At 38.5% G+C, this 15860-nt stretch overlaps 1 protein-coding gene and 1 pseudogene across 5 annotated transcripts in view; one reads left to right on the plus strand and one right to left on the minus strand.

Moving 5' to 3' along the window:
- The window catches only part of PDS5A (PDS5 cohesin associated factor A), a 128763-nt gene that overhangs the window by 33434 nt on the left and 79469 nt on the right, over positions 1 to 15860 (plus strand). The gene's annotated exons all lie outside the window — the stretch shown is intronic.
- On the minus strand, positions 1006 to 2934 carry LOC113618847 (proline-rich protein 11 pseudogene; annotated as a pseudogene).

Raw genomic sequence — 15860 nt, forward strand, 5'->3', positions numbered from 1 at the left:
TATCAGTGGGAAACCATTGTTCTATTGGAGTGACATTAAAATAGATGTTTTAAGAGTAACTTAGAAGCTCTGGGTTTGATTTTGAGACTTAAAGAGACTAAAATCGGGTGTGATGTAATAAAGGCCTAGAGTATGGAGCATTAGAGTATTAATACAGTTTTATCAACTGTTACTAGTATGAAGGTAACTTTTGAGAAGAGTAGTCTGGGCACTTAAGAATACTGAAGTTTTCTTAAAAGGAATTTACAATGTAGGTACAATGGAAAAACATTCTATTTTTTTTAATTAATTAATTTAATTTTTTGGTTATGCTGGGTCTTAGTTGCAGCAGGCAGGCTCCTTAGCTGTGGCTCCAGGGCTCCTTAGTTTTGGCTCGCCAGCTCCTTAGTTGCAGCATGTGGGCTCCTTAGTTGCGGTATGTGAACTCTTAGTTGCAGCATGCGTGCAGGATCTAGTTCCCTGACTAGGGATTGAACCCGGGCCCCCTGCATTGGGAGCACGGAGTCCCATCCACTGTCCCACCAGGGAAGTCCCACGGTATTCTAATTTTTAAGGTCACATTGGAGTTTTTGCTTCAAGTTCTTTTGGAACAGTTAGGATTGAATGGGGGATGGTTTTACTTCTTAATTGCTTATAGGGAACAGAAATAAAATCTAGAGGGTCTGGTTTTTTTTATTAAGTTTGCAGCACTTAATGAGTGCATGAGCTTTACAGGCTGAAATACTTTGCTTTTCAATTACCTGAGAATACCCAAGATGAATGGGCACCAGGTTATTTTCTTTTTTTTTTTTTTTTTTTTGCGTTACGCGGGCCTCTCACTGTTGTGGCCTCTCCCGCTGAGGAGCACAGGCTCAGCAGCCATGGCTCACGGCCCCAGCCACTCCGCGGCATGTGGGATCTTCCCGGACTGGGGCACGAACCCGCGTCCCCTGCATCGGCAGGCGGACTCTCAACCACTGCTCCACCAGGGAAGCCCCAGGTTATTTTCTTAATGTCATAACTGCACCTATAGAGTAAAAATTAGAGTTATCTAGTTAACTTGAATAACCTCCCCAACCTAAATTGGGTAGTTCCAGGATAAACATCACTTTCGGGATTGCATTTTCCCATCTGTTCTATTATTGATCATATAAACTAGAAAATATCCTAACACTCGCTTTCTGCTACTGTATGGGCTCCATACATACTTTAATTCTTCGAATGAATTATATATTAACATAATTACTTATACATACTACATTAAAAAGAGATTGGGGTAATATTATCTGTATATTTTATGGATCATCATATGGAGTCACGCAGAGGTGGCATCAATTTTGTTCATCAAAGCTGCTTGTAGAAAGTGGCAGAGTTTGAGTTGGGCTTCTAGGGTGAGCCAGCTGAAACTTTCTCTTCAAGGCCTGGGTCATTACTGGGGTCAGCCCAGTTCCTGTTTCCATATTTTCTTTATTGGTAAGTGGAGTTCCACCTGGGCTCCTCTCTACATCGACTTTTCTGAGTAGTTTCCGCAGATCTAACTGGCTTTTACCAGGAGTAATGAAGACATTGTAACTCGAGTTGATAACACTTTGGACTTTCGTTTCAGGGAAACGCACTGCAGGTCAGAGACAGTAACTAGTGGATTCTGTGCCTTTGGTGATGGTACAAGCTTCCTCCTTTCATCAAAACTCTGTGTCTTCTTTAATTTCACAGTCAGTAGATCTTTAACTGTTATCTGCATGGGTCCACTTTTTTTTAATGGTCCAGCCTCAAGTGCTTTAGTGAGATCAGATTTTCTGAGCAGCAAAGGTGCTGTCAGTGGTGGAGGCAGAGGCGGAGGCAGGGGCGGAGGAAAAGATGACTGGATGGCTGTGACAGTGAGGCAGGAAGTACAGCCCCGGAGTCTCCAGGGGTGGTTAGAGCACATGCAGGCACATTGGTAAGTTTACCACGCATGTGACACATCTGACCACAGCTTGGACAGGAAGAATTTTCTGAGACGGCCTTCAGTGCTTCCTGGAGCTTGCATAATTCATTTCCCCAAATGAGAAAGCATTGTTTTAGACTATGAAGTTCTTGGTGGCAGGATGGTGTCTTTCAATACTTCCAAACTCCGGGCCATGCAGTTCTGAAACCAATTGTATGTAGACCATACTCTATTTGTCCGAAGTTTTACTGAATCTTTAAAATTGGGAAATTTGAAGTTCCAGGATGGTCTTAGCCAGCTTCTGCTAAGGGGTGTATCTGTTGAAGGAATAACCACTCTTTCTGGTGACGGTGGCGGAGGGGGAGGTGTAAGTAGCTTAGACTGAAAGTGAGAGGCTTCTTTTCTTTTGAAAAATCTTTTTGCTTTGGCTTTTAGCTTTATTCTTTGTTGCTTGAACTTGGGCATGGTTTTAGGCTAAGAGTCCAGGGATCCGATGGAGTCCCGGCAGTGGTATCTCCCTCGCCATAAAGAAAAATTCAAAAAATAAAATTAAATTAAAAAATCAAGACATACTATTAATGTGATAATTTAGTCACTATGTCACTTGAACTTTGAGCTTTAGGCCCCAAAGTTGCTCTGATGTGAACACACTTCTAAAATTATCATCAAATGTGTATTAGGTAGACTTAAAATTTTTGTAATTGTGTTTTTTGTTTTTTGGACACACCGCACGGCTTACGGGATGTTAGTTCCCCAACCAGAGATCGAATCCATGCCCCCTCCAGTGAAAGCACGGAGTCCTAACCACTAGACTGCCAGGGAATTCCCTAATTTTTGTAGTTCTAATGGCTTATGCATTAACTATACCCCTGCCTCGCCTGCTTCTCTCAGGTTTCACCTCAAATGTATATTAGATAAAAGGATTTATGTTAAAAATAATTAGGTGAAACCGGAAAGGAGTGCATATTGGCAAATAGCTCAGTGCTCATTCTTTTTTTAATAAATTTATTTTATTTTATTTATTTTTGGCTGCGTTGGGTCTTCGTCGTTGCGTGCGGGCTTTCTCTGTTGCAGCGAGTGGGGGCTCTTCTTTGTTGCGGTGCGTGGGCTTCTCTTGTTGCGGAGCACGGGCTCTAGGTGCATGGGCTTCAGTAGTTGTGGCACACGGGCTTAATTGCTCCGTGGCATGTGGGATCCTCCCAGACCAGGGCTCGAACCCGTGTCCCCTGCATTGACAGGTGGTTTCTTAACCACTGTGCTACCAGGGAAGTCCCTCAGTGCTCATTCTAATCTGGCAGTCCATGTATATATTTACAGAGTGAAGCACCATATTAATATAAAACTATAAGGCTTATTTAACTCCAAAACTTACATGTTTTCATGTGGATTTTATTTTTGTTCTTGAAAGGTTAGTGTACATGTAGAGATTGTCTGAACTTGTCAGTTTATTCATAATTCAGCAAATACTGAGCACTGTGTATAAGGCATAGTTTTATAGATTCTGGTACTACATAAATGAATACATTTTATTGCCTTTGCAAAACTTAAGTCTAGTGCAGGAAAGACAGAGAATAAGCAAGTAAAATATGAGAAAAATGTTGATAACGTAAAAGCATGTGAGAATTAAAATGGTGTCCTGGAAACTATTAGATTAGTAATCTTGAGACCTGGATTTAATTATCAGTCCTAGACCGGCCATTAACCCACTGTATTTCTTCAATTAACAATCCCCCTCCCTACACCTTCTCTTTTTTTTTTTTTTTTGACTAAATCACAAGTCTGTTCAATTATTTATTTCTTTATTTTTGGCTGTGTTGGGTGTTCGTTGCTGCGCACAGACTTTCCCTAGTTGTGGCAAGCGGGGGCTACTCTTCGTTGCCATGCGTGGGCTTCTCATTGCAGTGGCTTCTCTTGTTGCGGAGCACAGGCTCTAGGTGCGTGGGCTTCAGTAGTTTTGGCACGTGGGCTTAGTAGTTGTGGCTCACAGGCTCTGGAGTGCAGGCTCAGTAGTTGTGGCACACGGGCTTAGTTGCTCCACGGCATGTGGGATCTTCCCAGACTAGGGCTCGAACCCGTGTCCCCTGCATTGGCAGGCGGATTCTTAACCACTGCACCACCAGGGTAATCCCCTTCTCTTATTTTTAAATGGAAAATTTCTGAAGTCTTTACATTATCTAAAATATGATTAGGGAATTCCCTGGCGGTCCTGTGGTTAGGACTCCTCGCTTCCACTGCAGGGGGCATGGGTTTGATCCCTGGATTAGGAACTAAGATCCCACATTCTGCATGCCAGGTGGTGGCCCTGTCCCCCAAAGGTGATAAGATTAGCTCCTTTAAAAGGAATCTAAGATTCTTATGATACATATAATTTTTTTTTAACTTTTCCATTTTTCATTATGGAAAAACTTCAACAAAAACAACAGTGAAGAAAAGAGAATAATGAACTCCTGAAGCAAATCTCAGATAGCATTTTATTACTATTTCAGAATGTATTCCTAAAAAATAGGGCACTATATTTAAAAAAAAATCATACTATGATTATCATACCTAAAAATTTATTATTAGCTATTATTATAATTAAAGTAGCCATTAACTATTTTATTAAATGCATATACATATATTATGGTGGGTCTTGTGTGTGTGTATATATTTATATGTGAACATATAAAAAGTACATAGAGTTTAACAAGTAACTATAAAGTGAACATATGAACAAAGAAATAGACTATCAACACCTTCAGAATATCATCAGCACCCCCAAAAGTCTAGTGTGTACCTCCCAGTCATAAACTTTTTCTTTCATAACCACTATATAAATGCAGTCTCTCTGGTTTTCTTATAGTGTCACTGTCTATGTACAAATCTCTAAAAATATAGTTTTCTCTAGTTTTAGCTTTGAATTTTATATGAATGGAATCATATAGTATGGTTCCTTGTGTATGCGTCTTTTTCAGTATTATGTTTGAGCTTCATCCATGTTATTGCTTATGTGTTTTTCAATTATTTTTATTGCTGTATACTAAGTACTCTATTGTACTACTTAACCAATCCTCTCTTGCCACTGACTTCTAGTTTTTTGGCTTTTACAAACAACATTGCTATGAATATACTTGTATGCATGTTCTATTGTACATGTACAGGCTGCTTTAGGGCATAGACATAGACATTGGTGAAATTGTTGGGCCATTGGGTGTGCATGTCTTTTACTTGCCGAAAACACCAAAGTGGTTGTAATTAACAATGAATGAGAGTTTTCATTTTCTGTGTTGGACTTTTAAAAGTTAATTTTTACCAGTGAGGTTTTAAAGTTCTTTTACTTTACTGTTTTTCCCCCAAGACAGTGCCTTTTTAAAAAAACAGCTGTATTGAGTTATAATTGAAATACAATAGGTTGCACATGTTTGAAGTAGATACTATAATATATATATAGTCTAGTCTTTGTTACCAGTTCTTAGCAGGGAGCTTCAAAAACCCTTGCAACTTCCTGAGTGATAGGAGTATCTTTGTTATGTTAATGAGGTGACTCTTGACCCCCTTCCTGGAGAGCTTCAGGAAGGGACTGGTCAGCAAAATGTTGGAGATTTGGAATTCTCAGCCAACTGGGAGAAGTGGGGGGGAGGCTAGTGACCTAGCTCAATGAAATGATAATGAATGAATGAATTAATTATTCCCACATAAGGAAGCCCAGTAAACCTCTGGAAACCAGGAGGAGCTTCCTGGTTGATGAACACATTGATGTGCCAGGAGAGTATTGTGTCAGATCCACCAGGAAAGAACATGGAAGTTATTCATCCCTGCCTTCTCTCCCCAAGATCTTGACCTATGCGTCTCTTCTGTTTAGCTGTTCCTGAGTTATGTCCTTTATAATAAACCTGTAATCATAAGTATAATGCTTTCAGCGAGTTCTGTGAGTCATTCTAGCAAATTACTGAACCTGAGGGTATTGTAGGAAGCCCTAAAGTCATAACTGGCCTATCACAAATGCAGGCGGCCCCAGGACTTGCATGTGTCATCTGAAGTGCGGGGAGTTTTGTGAAGGAATTTTTTGCTCTTTAACTTGCGGGGTCTGTGCTAACTCCAGGTAGTTAGTGTTAGAACTGAATTGAAACGTAGTACATCCAGTTGGTATCAGAGAGTTGCTGTCAGGGCAAAACAATTTGACAAGTTTTAACGTACATATATAGCCTTGAAACCATCATCACAATCAAGAAAATGAATGGATCTATCTCCCCCATATGTTTCCTTGTGTCCTTTTTTTTTTTTTTTTTTTGCGGTATGCGGGCCTCTCACTGTTGTGGCCTCTCCCGTTGCGGAGCACAGGCTCAGCGGCCATGGCTCACGGGCCCAGCCGCTCTGTGGCATGTGGGATCTTCCCGGACCGGGGCACGAACCCGTGTCCCCTGCATCGGCAGGCGGACTCTCAACCACTGCGCCACCAGGGAAGCCCTCCTTGTGTCCTTTATTAATCTACCCTGCTCCCCATTTGTGTCTGTCTTTTTTGGCTCTGAACACAATGGAATTCCCAATTAAATTGGGAATTATATTCCCAATGGAATACTTCTCAGCACTTAAAAGGAATGAATTACTGATATGTACAGCATGAATGGATCTCAGATGCATTATGTTAAGTGATAGAGCTAGATCCAAAGAGCAATGTACTGTGTAACTCCATTTATGTGATATTCTGGAATCACAGAATATCACAGATCAGGGGTTGCCAGACAGCACAGATCAGGGGTTGCCAAGGGCTAAGGAAGCAGCTGAGGGTTGACTTCACAGGGACACAAAGGAACTTTTTAGGGTGATGAAGTAGTCTATGCCTTGATTGTAATGTTGGTTACACAACTGTGTATTTGTCAAAATTCGTAGAATGGGACACTAAAAAGTGAATTTTATGTAATTTAACCTCAATAAACCTGTCTTTTAAAAAAAAGGTAAAAAGATTGGAAGAATTTGCTAATGCAGATCATAAGTTACAGTGGCAGTATTTCAAGCAAAGTGGACTTTAGAACAAGTGATAGTGCCAAGGATAAGAAAAGATACTTGATAATAATAAAGGGGTCACTGCAGTAAGAAAATACAAGTATATACCTAATAACAGCTTCCACATAGCTGAGAAATTAACAAGTACACATGGAAATTTCAACACTCCTCTTTCAGTAATTGATTAAACAAGTAGGCAGAAATTAGTAGGGTTGTAGAAGAGTTAATGTACCAATGCACTTGACCTAATTGACATTCCATTCAATAACAGCAGAAATACACATTCTTTTCAAGTGCACATGAATCATTCACTAAGACAGATAGCCCATGTGGTGGGCCATTAAACAAATTTCAATACATTTAATATGATTCATATTACATACAGGGGTAATATCACAGGGAGTTTAATGAGAAATTAGTAAGAAAAGATGTCCAGAAAATACCCCAAATATTTGGAAATTAAACAGTATATTTCTGAGTAATACATGAATAAAAGAAGGAATCACAAGGAAAACTAGAAAATATTTTGAACTTCGTAGCAGTGCTTATTGAGAAATTTATTTTGATAAGCATTTAAATGTTCATATTAGAAGAGAACAATCTAGAATCAGTGATAGGCTTCTACCCTGAGAACCTAGGAAAAGAACAGCAAATTAAACCTAAAGAAAGTATTGGGTTGGCCAAAAAGTTAGTTTGGTTTTTTCTGTTAAGATGGCTCCAGTAGCGCTTAGTTGTCTTTAACTTCCTTTGAAACAATTTTGTTAGATTGTATTGTGACAGCTGTCATATCAGTGTGCATTAAAAAAAAAAAAATCTTATCAAAATTGGTGAATTTTTGTGTAGCCATTTTAACATTGAAGATGGAAGAAAAACAACATTTTCAGCATATTATGCTTTATTATTTCAAGCAAGGTAAAAACGCAACTGAAATGCAAAAAAAGCTTTGTGCAGTGTATGGAGAAGGTGCTGTGACTGATTGAATGTGTCAGAAGTGGTTTGCAAAGTTTCCTGCTGGAGATTTCTTGCAGGTAGACCAGTTGAAGTTGATAGCGATCAAATGTAGACATTAATTGAGAACAATTAACGTTATACCATGTGGGAGATAGCTGACATACTCAAAGTATCCATGTCAAGCGTTGAAAATCATTTGCATGAGCTTAGTTATGTTAATTGCTTTGGTGTTCAGGTTCCATGTAAGTTAAGTGGGGGGTGGGGGGGGGTGGGAACCTTTCGGCCGTATTTCTGCATGCCATTCTCTATTTAAATGTAACGAAAACGTTCTGTTTTTAAAACAAATTGTGACGGGCGATGAAAAGTGGATACTGTACAATAATGTGGAATGGAAGAGATTGTGGGGCAAGCGAAATGAACCACCACGAACCACGTTAAAAGCCGGTCTTCATCCAAAGAAGGTGATGTTGTGTATATGGTGGGATTGGAAGGGAGTCCTCTATTATGAGCTCCTTCCAGAAAACCAAATGATGAATTGCAACAAGTACTGCTCCAAATTAGACCAACTGAAAGCAGCACTTGACGAAGAAAAGCATCTGGAATTAGTCAACAGAAAACGCATAATCTTCCATCAGGATAACACAAGACTGTGTTTCTTTGATGACCAGGCAAAAACTGTTACAGCTTGGCTGGGAAGTTCTGATTCATCTGCCGTATTCACCAGACATTGCACCTTTGGATTTCCATTTATTTTGGTCTTTACAAAATTCTCTTAATGGAAAAAATTTCAATTCCCTGGAAGACTGTAAAAGGCACCTGGAACAGTTCTTTGCTCAAAAAGAGTAAAAGTTTTGGGAAGATGGAATTATGAAGTTGCCTGAAAAATGGCAGAAAGTAGTGGAACAAAAGGGCGAATACATTGTTCAATAAACTTCTTGGTGAAAATGAAAAATGTGTCTTTTATTTTTACTTTTAAAACTGAAGGAACTTTTGGGCCAACCCAGTAGAAAGCAGGACATAGTAAAGGTAAGAATGGGGATCAATCAAATAGAAAATGCGCAGACAGTAGACAAAACTAATAATGCCAAATTTGGTTCTTTGAAAAGATAATAAAATTGGCAAAACCGCTGTTAGATCAGGTTTCTCCACCTTGGCTCTGTTGACTTTTACAGCCTGATAATTGTGGGGAGCTGTCCTATCCCTGGTCTCTACCCCTAGATGCCAGTAGAGCCCCTTTTCCCAGTTGTGACAACTAAAAATGTCTACAGACATTGGCAGATATCCCCTGGAGGTGGGTGGCAAATTCACGCCTCCTCGAGACCACTACATTAGAACAACCAAGATAAAAAAGGGGGGGCAAGGGGGAAAAAATAAAAAGTAAAAAAAAGAAAGAAGACAAAAATTAGCAATATCAGTGAAAAAAGAAACATCAGTTTAGATTTTATAGTCATTAAAAAGGTAATAAAGGCATATTATAAGCAAGTTAATGCTAGTAAATTCAGTATCCTAAATGAAATAGATATATTTCTGGAAAAATGCAAATTACCGAAACTGACTTAAGATGAAATAGAAAACCCGATAGCTTTATACTGATTTTAACTATTATACATTGCAGGTGATAACTGGTCACTTAACTTTTGGCAGATGTTGTGATTGATTATCACTCCTGCTCAAGGTCAAGAAATATTCACTTAGGAGCTACTCTGTGCTAGGCAAAGGGCTAGGCACTCAGTGTACAGTTTTTGTTTTTGTTTTTTGCCGCTCCACACAGCATGAGGGATCTTAGTTCCCCAACCAGGGATGGAACCTGTGCCCCCTGCAGTGGAAGAGCAAAGTCTTAACCATTGGACCGCCAGGGAAGTCCCACCTTATACTGGTTTTATTTTATTTTTAAAATTTTATTTATTTATTTTTGTCTGCATTGGGTATTCGTTGCTGCGCGTGGGCTTTCTCTAGTTGTGGCGAGCAGGGGCTATTCTTCATTGCGGTGTGCCGGCTTCTCATTGTGGTGGCTTCTCTTGTTGCGGAGCACAGGCTCTGGGCGCGTGGGCTTCAGTAGTTGTGGCACGTGGGCTCAGTATTTGTGGCTCAAGGGCTCTAGAGCACAGGCTTAGTAGCTGTGGTGCACAGGCTTAGTTGCTCTGGGGCATCTGGGATCTTCTCGGACCAGGGCTCGAACCTATGTCCCCTGCATTGGCAGGCAGATTCTTAACCACTGCACCACCAGGGAAGTCCCTTTATACTGATTTTAGAAACTAGATTTGCAACTAAAAACTTTCCCACAAATAAAGACCCTGATGACTTCATTGATGAATTCTATTAAACACTTAAGGAAAAAAGCATACTAGTCCGACACAAACTAAGCGAACAGGAAGAGTGAACACTTCCAGCTCACTTTATATGGCCAATATTACCTTGATACCAAAGCAAAACATATTACAAGAAAAGAAATCTGCAGACCAAGAGCCTAAATGAACAACAAAATATTAGCAGGGGAGATCCAACCAGCCAAACCAAACAAACCAAAAATAGGAAAAACAAAAAAACCCCACCGCACACATGCGAAACATAGTGCACCCCCAATGACCACCATGTCAGGTTTATTCCAGGAGTGCAAATTTGGTTTAATATTTGAAAATCAGTCAATTATTTGCACATATTAACACTAGTGTAAATTGGGAAAAACATGTTATCATTCCTACAGATGTGGGAAAAGTATCTGAAAAAAAATCTTCATAAAAACTAACAGCACCTTAGGAATAGAAGGTAAAACTTTCTCAACCTGATAAAAAGGCATCTACAGAAACCCATTAACTTAATATGTAATGGTGAAAGACTGAATGCTTTCTAAGATCTCAAAAGAGGCAAAAATGTCTGCTCTCACTTTTGTTCAGTATCGTGGTTTTGCTAGCACAATAAGGAAAAGAAAAGGCATACAAATTAGAGAAGATAAAATTAAACTGTCCTTTTTTGTTAATGATATTGCATTTATAGAAAATCCTGAGAAATGCATAAACAAGCTACTAGAACCAGTAAAGCTGTGTAGCAGTGTGAAAGGCTCAGTATGCAAAAATTGACTGCCTATATGTAATAGGAACCAGCAATTGGAAAATGCAAAGTTTTTAAAATTCGCAGTAGCATCCATAAGGTAAATAGTTGGAAGTAACAAAATATAAAAGACCAATACACTGAAAACCACATAATAAATGCTGGAAGACATTTTTTTCCACTCAACAAACTTTTATTGAGTATATGTCAAACCAAAGTCTTCGTGCCAAAGGTATAGAAATAAACAGGGTGCAGCCATAGCCCTAGGAGAGACAATAAATAGGAAAGCAGAAAGCACAGTGAGATAAGCATTGTGATGGAAGTGCAACATAGAGAGTATCCTTCCAGAAGGATGCAGTGATTGTCCCAATATTCAGTCAGTCTGGAAGAGAAAAACCTAAATCAGTGGAGACATATACCATATTTGTGGATCAGAGAACTCAGTATTATTAAAATGTCAGTTCTCTTACCATTGTTTTCCGTTGCATGTCCTTGGCCACCAATGGGATTTAGTCCCCCATTTTTTTGACTATTTGGGTTTCTTTCAAAAAGTGCTTAGTCTAGCAAGTCATTTGTCCATTTTACAATTGGCTTTTCTCTTCCTTACTGAATTGTAGGAGTTCTTTACATATATTTAGATAGGTTCTTTGTTGGTTATGCGTGTCACAAGTATCTACTTTCATTAAGTGGCATGTCTTTTTGAAAACTTTAGTGATATCTTTGATGAATGCACATTAACTTTAGTTTATGAAAAGAATCAATCCATAGCTAGTGCTTTTTGTGTCTTGATTTAAGAAATCCTTCCTGCTCAAGATCATAAAGATATTCAATTTTTTTTTTGCTGCATTGGGTCTTCATTGCTGCGTGCAGGCTTTCTCTAGTTGCGGCGAGTGGGAGCTCCTCTTCCTTGTGGTGCATGGGCTTCTCATTGTGGTGGCTTCTCTTGTTGCAGAGCACGGGCTCTAGGTGCGCGGGCTTCGGTAATTGTGGCACGCAGACTCAGTAGCGTTGGCACACGGGCTTAGCTGTTCTGCGGCATGTGGGATCTTCCTGGACCAGGGCTGGAACCTGTGTCCCCTGCATTGGCAGGCAGATTCTTAACCAATGTGCCACCAGGGAAGTCCCTCTTATTATGAATTTATTTATTTATTTTTGGCTGCGTTGGGTCTTTGCTGCTGTGCACAGGCTTTCTCAAGTTGCGGAGAGTGGGGGCTATTCTTCCTTGTGGTGCACGGGCTTCTCATTGCGGTGGCTTCTCTTGTTGTGGACCGTGGGCTCTAGGGGCGCGGGCTTCAGTAGGTGTGGCACACGGGCTCAGTAGTTGTGGCTCGTGGACTCTACAGCTCAGGCTTAGTAGTTGTGGTGCATGGGCTTAGTTGTTCCGCAGCATATGGGATCTTCCCGGACCAGGGAATGAACCTGTGACCCCTGCATTGGCAGGCGGATTCTTAACCACTGCGCCACCAGGGAAGTCCCCCTCTTAATTTTTAAAAACTTTCTTAGATGTCCCTTTCAAATTTTGATTTTTATCCCACTGGGAATTAATTTTTTTTGGTAGGTTCTAAAGTGGTCTGTTTTTACCATTACTTTTGGGCTTGGAAAATGTTATTGATATTTTCTGTGGTATGGTTTAGGAGTATGTGCTATAAAAATCCTCATTAACATTTTGAAGGCTCTCTGGATTTTAATGATGTTCAGTTTATTGAATATTTTCTTCATAATCTTTTATAACTAATTAAAGAAAACTAAGTATAAAAGAAATGGCAAAACAGCTTTTCAGAATAATTTGTCTACCTGAAAAGTTGACTGTGCTGACATTTTTCCTTTGAAATATTTCTAACAATTTGTAAATTGCTGATTTGGGGACCACATAGACACGTTTTGCTTGTCCCTCACAATGGTATGAACTTTTTGGAGTTGCTGAAATTCTCAAGTCGGATGATTTCACTTAACCTTTTATTGTGTCCTGATCAACTGAATGATTTTGCAGTACTAGGTCTGCATTCTCACCTGGCAACAATTAGCTGAAACCAGCTCTTGTCTTTGGATGGGGCATGTGCTCTCCATTTCTCCCAAGTGGTTATTTCCATTTCCCTCCCCTTGAGTTGTGACCCCTGCTATAGACCTATGTTTAGACTATATTTACTTAAAAATTCTAAACAAATTTCGAGCAACAGACATAATATACTGATTGTCTAGAACTGATGAAGTTTTTTGCCAGAATGGTAGGGACATATGGATCATATTTTTAAAAATATACATGATATATATTATCAGAGTAGATGTTAAAAAGACATTTCATGAATTTAAAAAAATTTTATTGAAGTATAGTTGATTTACAGTGTTGTGTTAATTTCTGCTGTACAGCAAAGTGATTCAGTTATACATATACTTTTTCATATTCTTTTCCATTATGGTTTATCACAGGATATTGAATATAGCTCCCTGTGCTATACAGTAGGACCTTGTTGTTGATCCATTCTATATAAACTAGTTTGCATCTGCTAATCCCAAACTCCCAATCCTCCCCCACGCAAAGCTTCCTAGCTTTTATGAGGGGTAGCAATGGTTTACAAACTTATTTTAGTCTTAAGGTATTGTACTGCCCAAATACAGAAGGTCAATATATAAAGCTAATGAAAAGCCAGCTGCTCAGAGGCAAGCAACTGAGAGACCCTGGGCATGTGCCCGTCACACCACTCCTTTTGGCTGTCTTGTTGCCTCTACCAGGGCTACTAGGAACCTCAAAGTTGGAACATGGTTGAAACAGCTGTTCTGGAAAACCTCCCAAGTAGCTCAAGTCATATTGGAAACTTGCACCCCAAACCTTAAAAACAAAAGTTCGTTTTACCTAATCAAATTGCGTCCTTATAATTTTGTAATATTTCAGACATTCATAGGGAATAATAAGACAAACATTTATGTACCTACCACTCACCTTTATCAAATCTTAACATTTTACTTTGTTGCTTTGGTTTTTTTATTTTAATTGGAGTATAGTTGATTTACAATGTTGTGTTTCTGTTGTATAGCAAAGTGAATCAGTTACACATATTACATATATCCACTCTTTTTTTAGATTCTGTTCCCATATAGGTCATTACAGAGTATTGAGTAGAGTTCCTTGTGCTACACAGTGGGTCCTTACTAGTTATCTGTTTTATATATAGTAGTGTGTATATGTCAATCCCAATCTCCCAATTTATCATTCTCCGCCTTTCCCCCCTGGTAACTATAAGATTGTTTTCTACATCTGTGACTCTATTTCTGTTTTGTAGATAAGTTCATTTGTACCATTTTTTTAGATTCCACATATAAGTGATAATCATATGATATTTGTCTTTCTGCATCTGACTTCACTCAGTATGACAGTCTCGGTCCATCTGTGTTGCTGCAAATGGTATTATTTTATTCTTTTTTTGTGGCTGAGTATTATTCCATTGTATATATGTACCACATTTCTTTATCCATTCCTCTGTCAATGGCATTTAGGTTGCTTCCATGTCTATTGTAAACAATGCTGCAGTAAACATTGGGGTGCATGTATCTTTTCAAATCGTGGTTTGCTCCGGGTCATGAATTTTAATGTTCTTTCAAAAAAAAAGTTTGCAAGCTTACTATGTGCCAGTCGTGTTCTAGTCATTGAGGATACAACTGTTAACAAAACAGATAAAAATTCTTTTCCTGACAAGAGTTAGGTGAAAGAAACAAATGACTTCTAAAACTGGAAAACATTTTTCTCAGTTATATGTTAATGTTAAAAACAAGTGGAATAAACACAAATATTTCAAAACATGTTAAAAGAAATAAAGCTCTGGATGAAGTAATAGTAGTGTAATAAATAATAATTTTAAAAAGAACATCTGGTCCTTGGGAATTCGCTAGGATTCAAAACTTTCAGAAGGGAATGCACCACACACATTGTCATAAAATATAGACAAGTATAATATGAATGGCTTAACCTGGGAAAAACAACACAGATGTAGATGACTGTAAATCACTATGCCATATGCATTTCTGATTTAAAAGGTTTTAAAGTAGAATTAGAATACTTTATAAATGTGATTTTATTTCCATATTATTAACATCTCTATATCAAACTAGTGATGCACAGATAAAATCAGAAAATCAGAAGATTTTATATATTAAAATCAGAAAAAGAATAATACATCTTCCCCACCCCCGATTAATATTTAACATTATTTGTTAAAAAAATTTTTAAAAGACAAGTCTTATTTGGTGAACTTTCATTTCAACTATTAATATATGTATGTTTGTCCCATATCATGTGGTAAATGTGTTCTTTTTTAATTTTGACTTTTGATATAATTGCTGACTTGGAAAAGTTGCAAGAATAGTAGAGAGCTCCTGTATTCTCCAGATGTTGACTGTTTCCACTTTTACTGTTCCCTTCCTCCTTCCCCACCCCCAAGCTCTGTATGAGCACAAAGCCATTTATAATAAAATCACCGAATTCAGTTCTTTAAGATGCCATTCCTGACATTTGTATTTAGGCTCATAAGGAATAGTGATTTACAGTCATCCTCATCTGTGTTGTTTTTTCCAGGTTAGGTCATTCATACTATACCTGTCTATATTTTAGGACAGTGTATGTTATACATTAAAATTGGATTATAATTAGAAAACCAGTCAGTGGGATTTACTCTCATAACAGAATTAGGTGGAAAACATCACTTCAGTAGACACAGAAAAAAGTATTTGAAAAAACCCAGCACTTACGATAAAAAGTCTTGTCAAAATAGAAATAGAAGTACACCTTCAATATTTGAGAATGGTGACTGGTTAGGTGAAGTCTGATTTATTTAAAGAAGAATTTTGATGGCATGAGGAAATAATCATGATTGGATAAATGAATAAGGAATGACTATATGGTTATTTGCATCTTTACAGAGAAAACAGACCAGCATAAAATACACAAAAACATAAATAGTGGTTATTTTCTGGGGTTGAG

The sequence above is a fragment of the Aethalodelphis obliquidens genome, unplaced genomic scaffold (genome assembly GCF_003676395.1).
Source record: "Aethalodelphis obliquidens isolate GAN/ISIS:26980383/991018 unplaced genomic scaffold, ASM367639v1 scaffold6, whole genome shotgun sequence".
Classification (NCBI taxonomy): domain Eukaryota; kingdom Metazoa; phylum Chordata; class Mammalia; order Artiodactyla; family Delphinidae; genus Aethalodelphis; species Aethalodelphis obliquidens.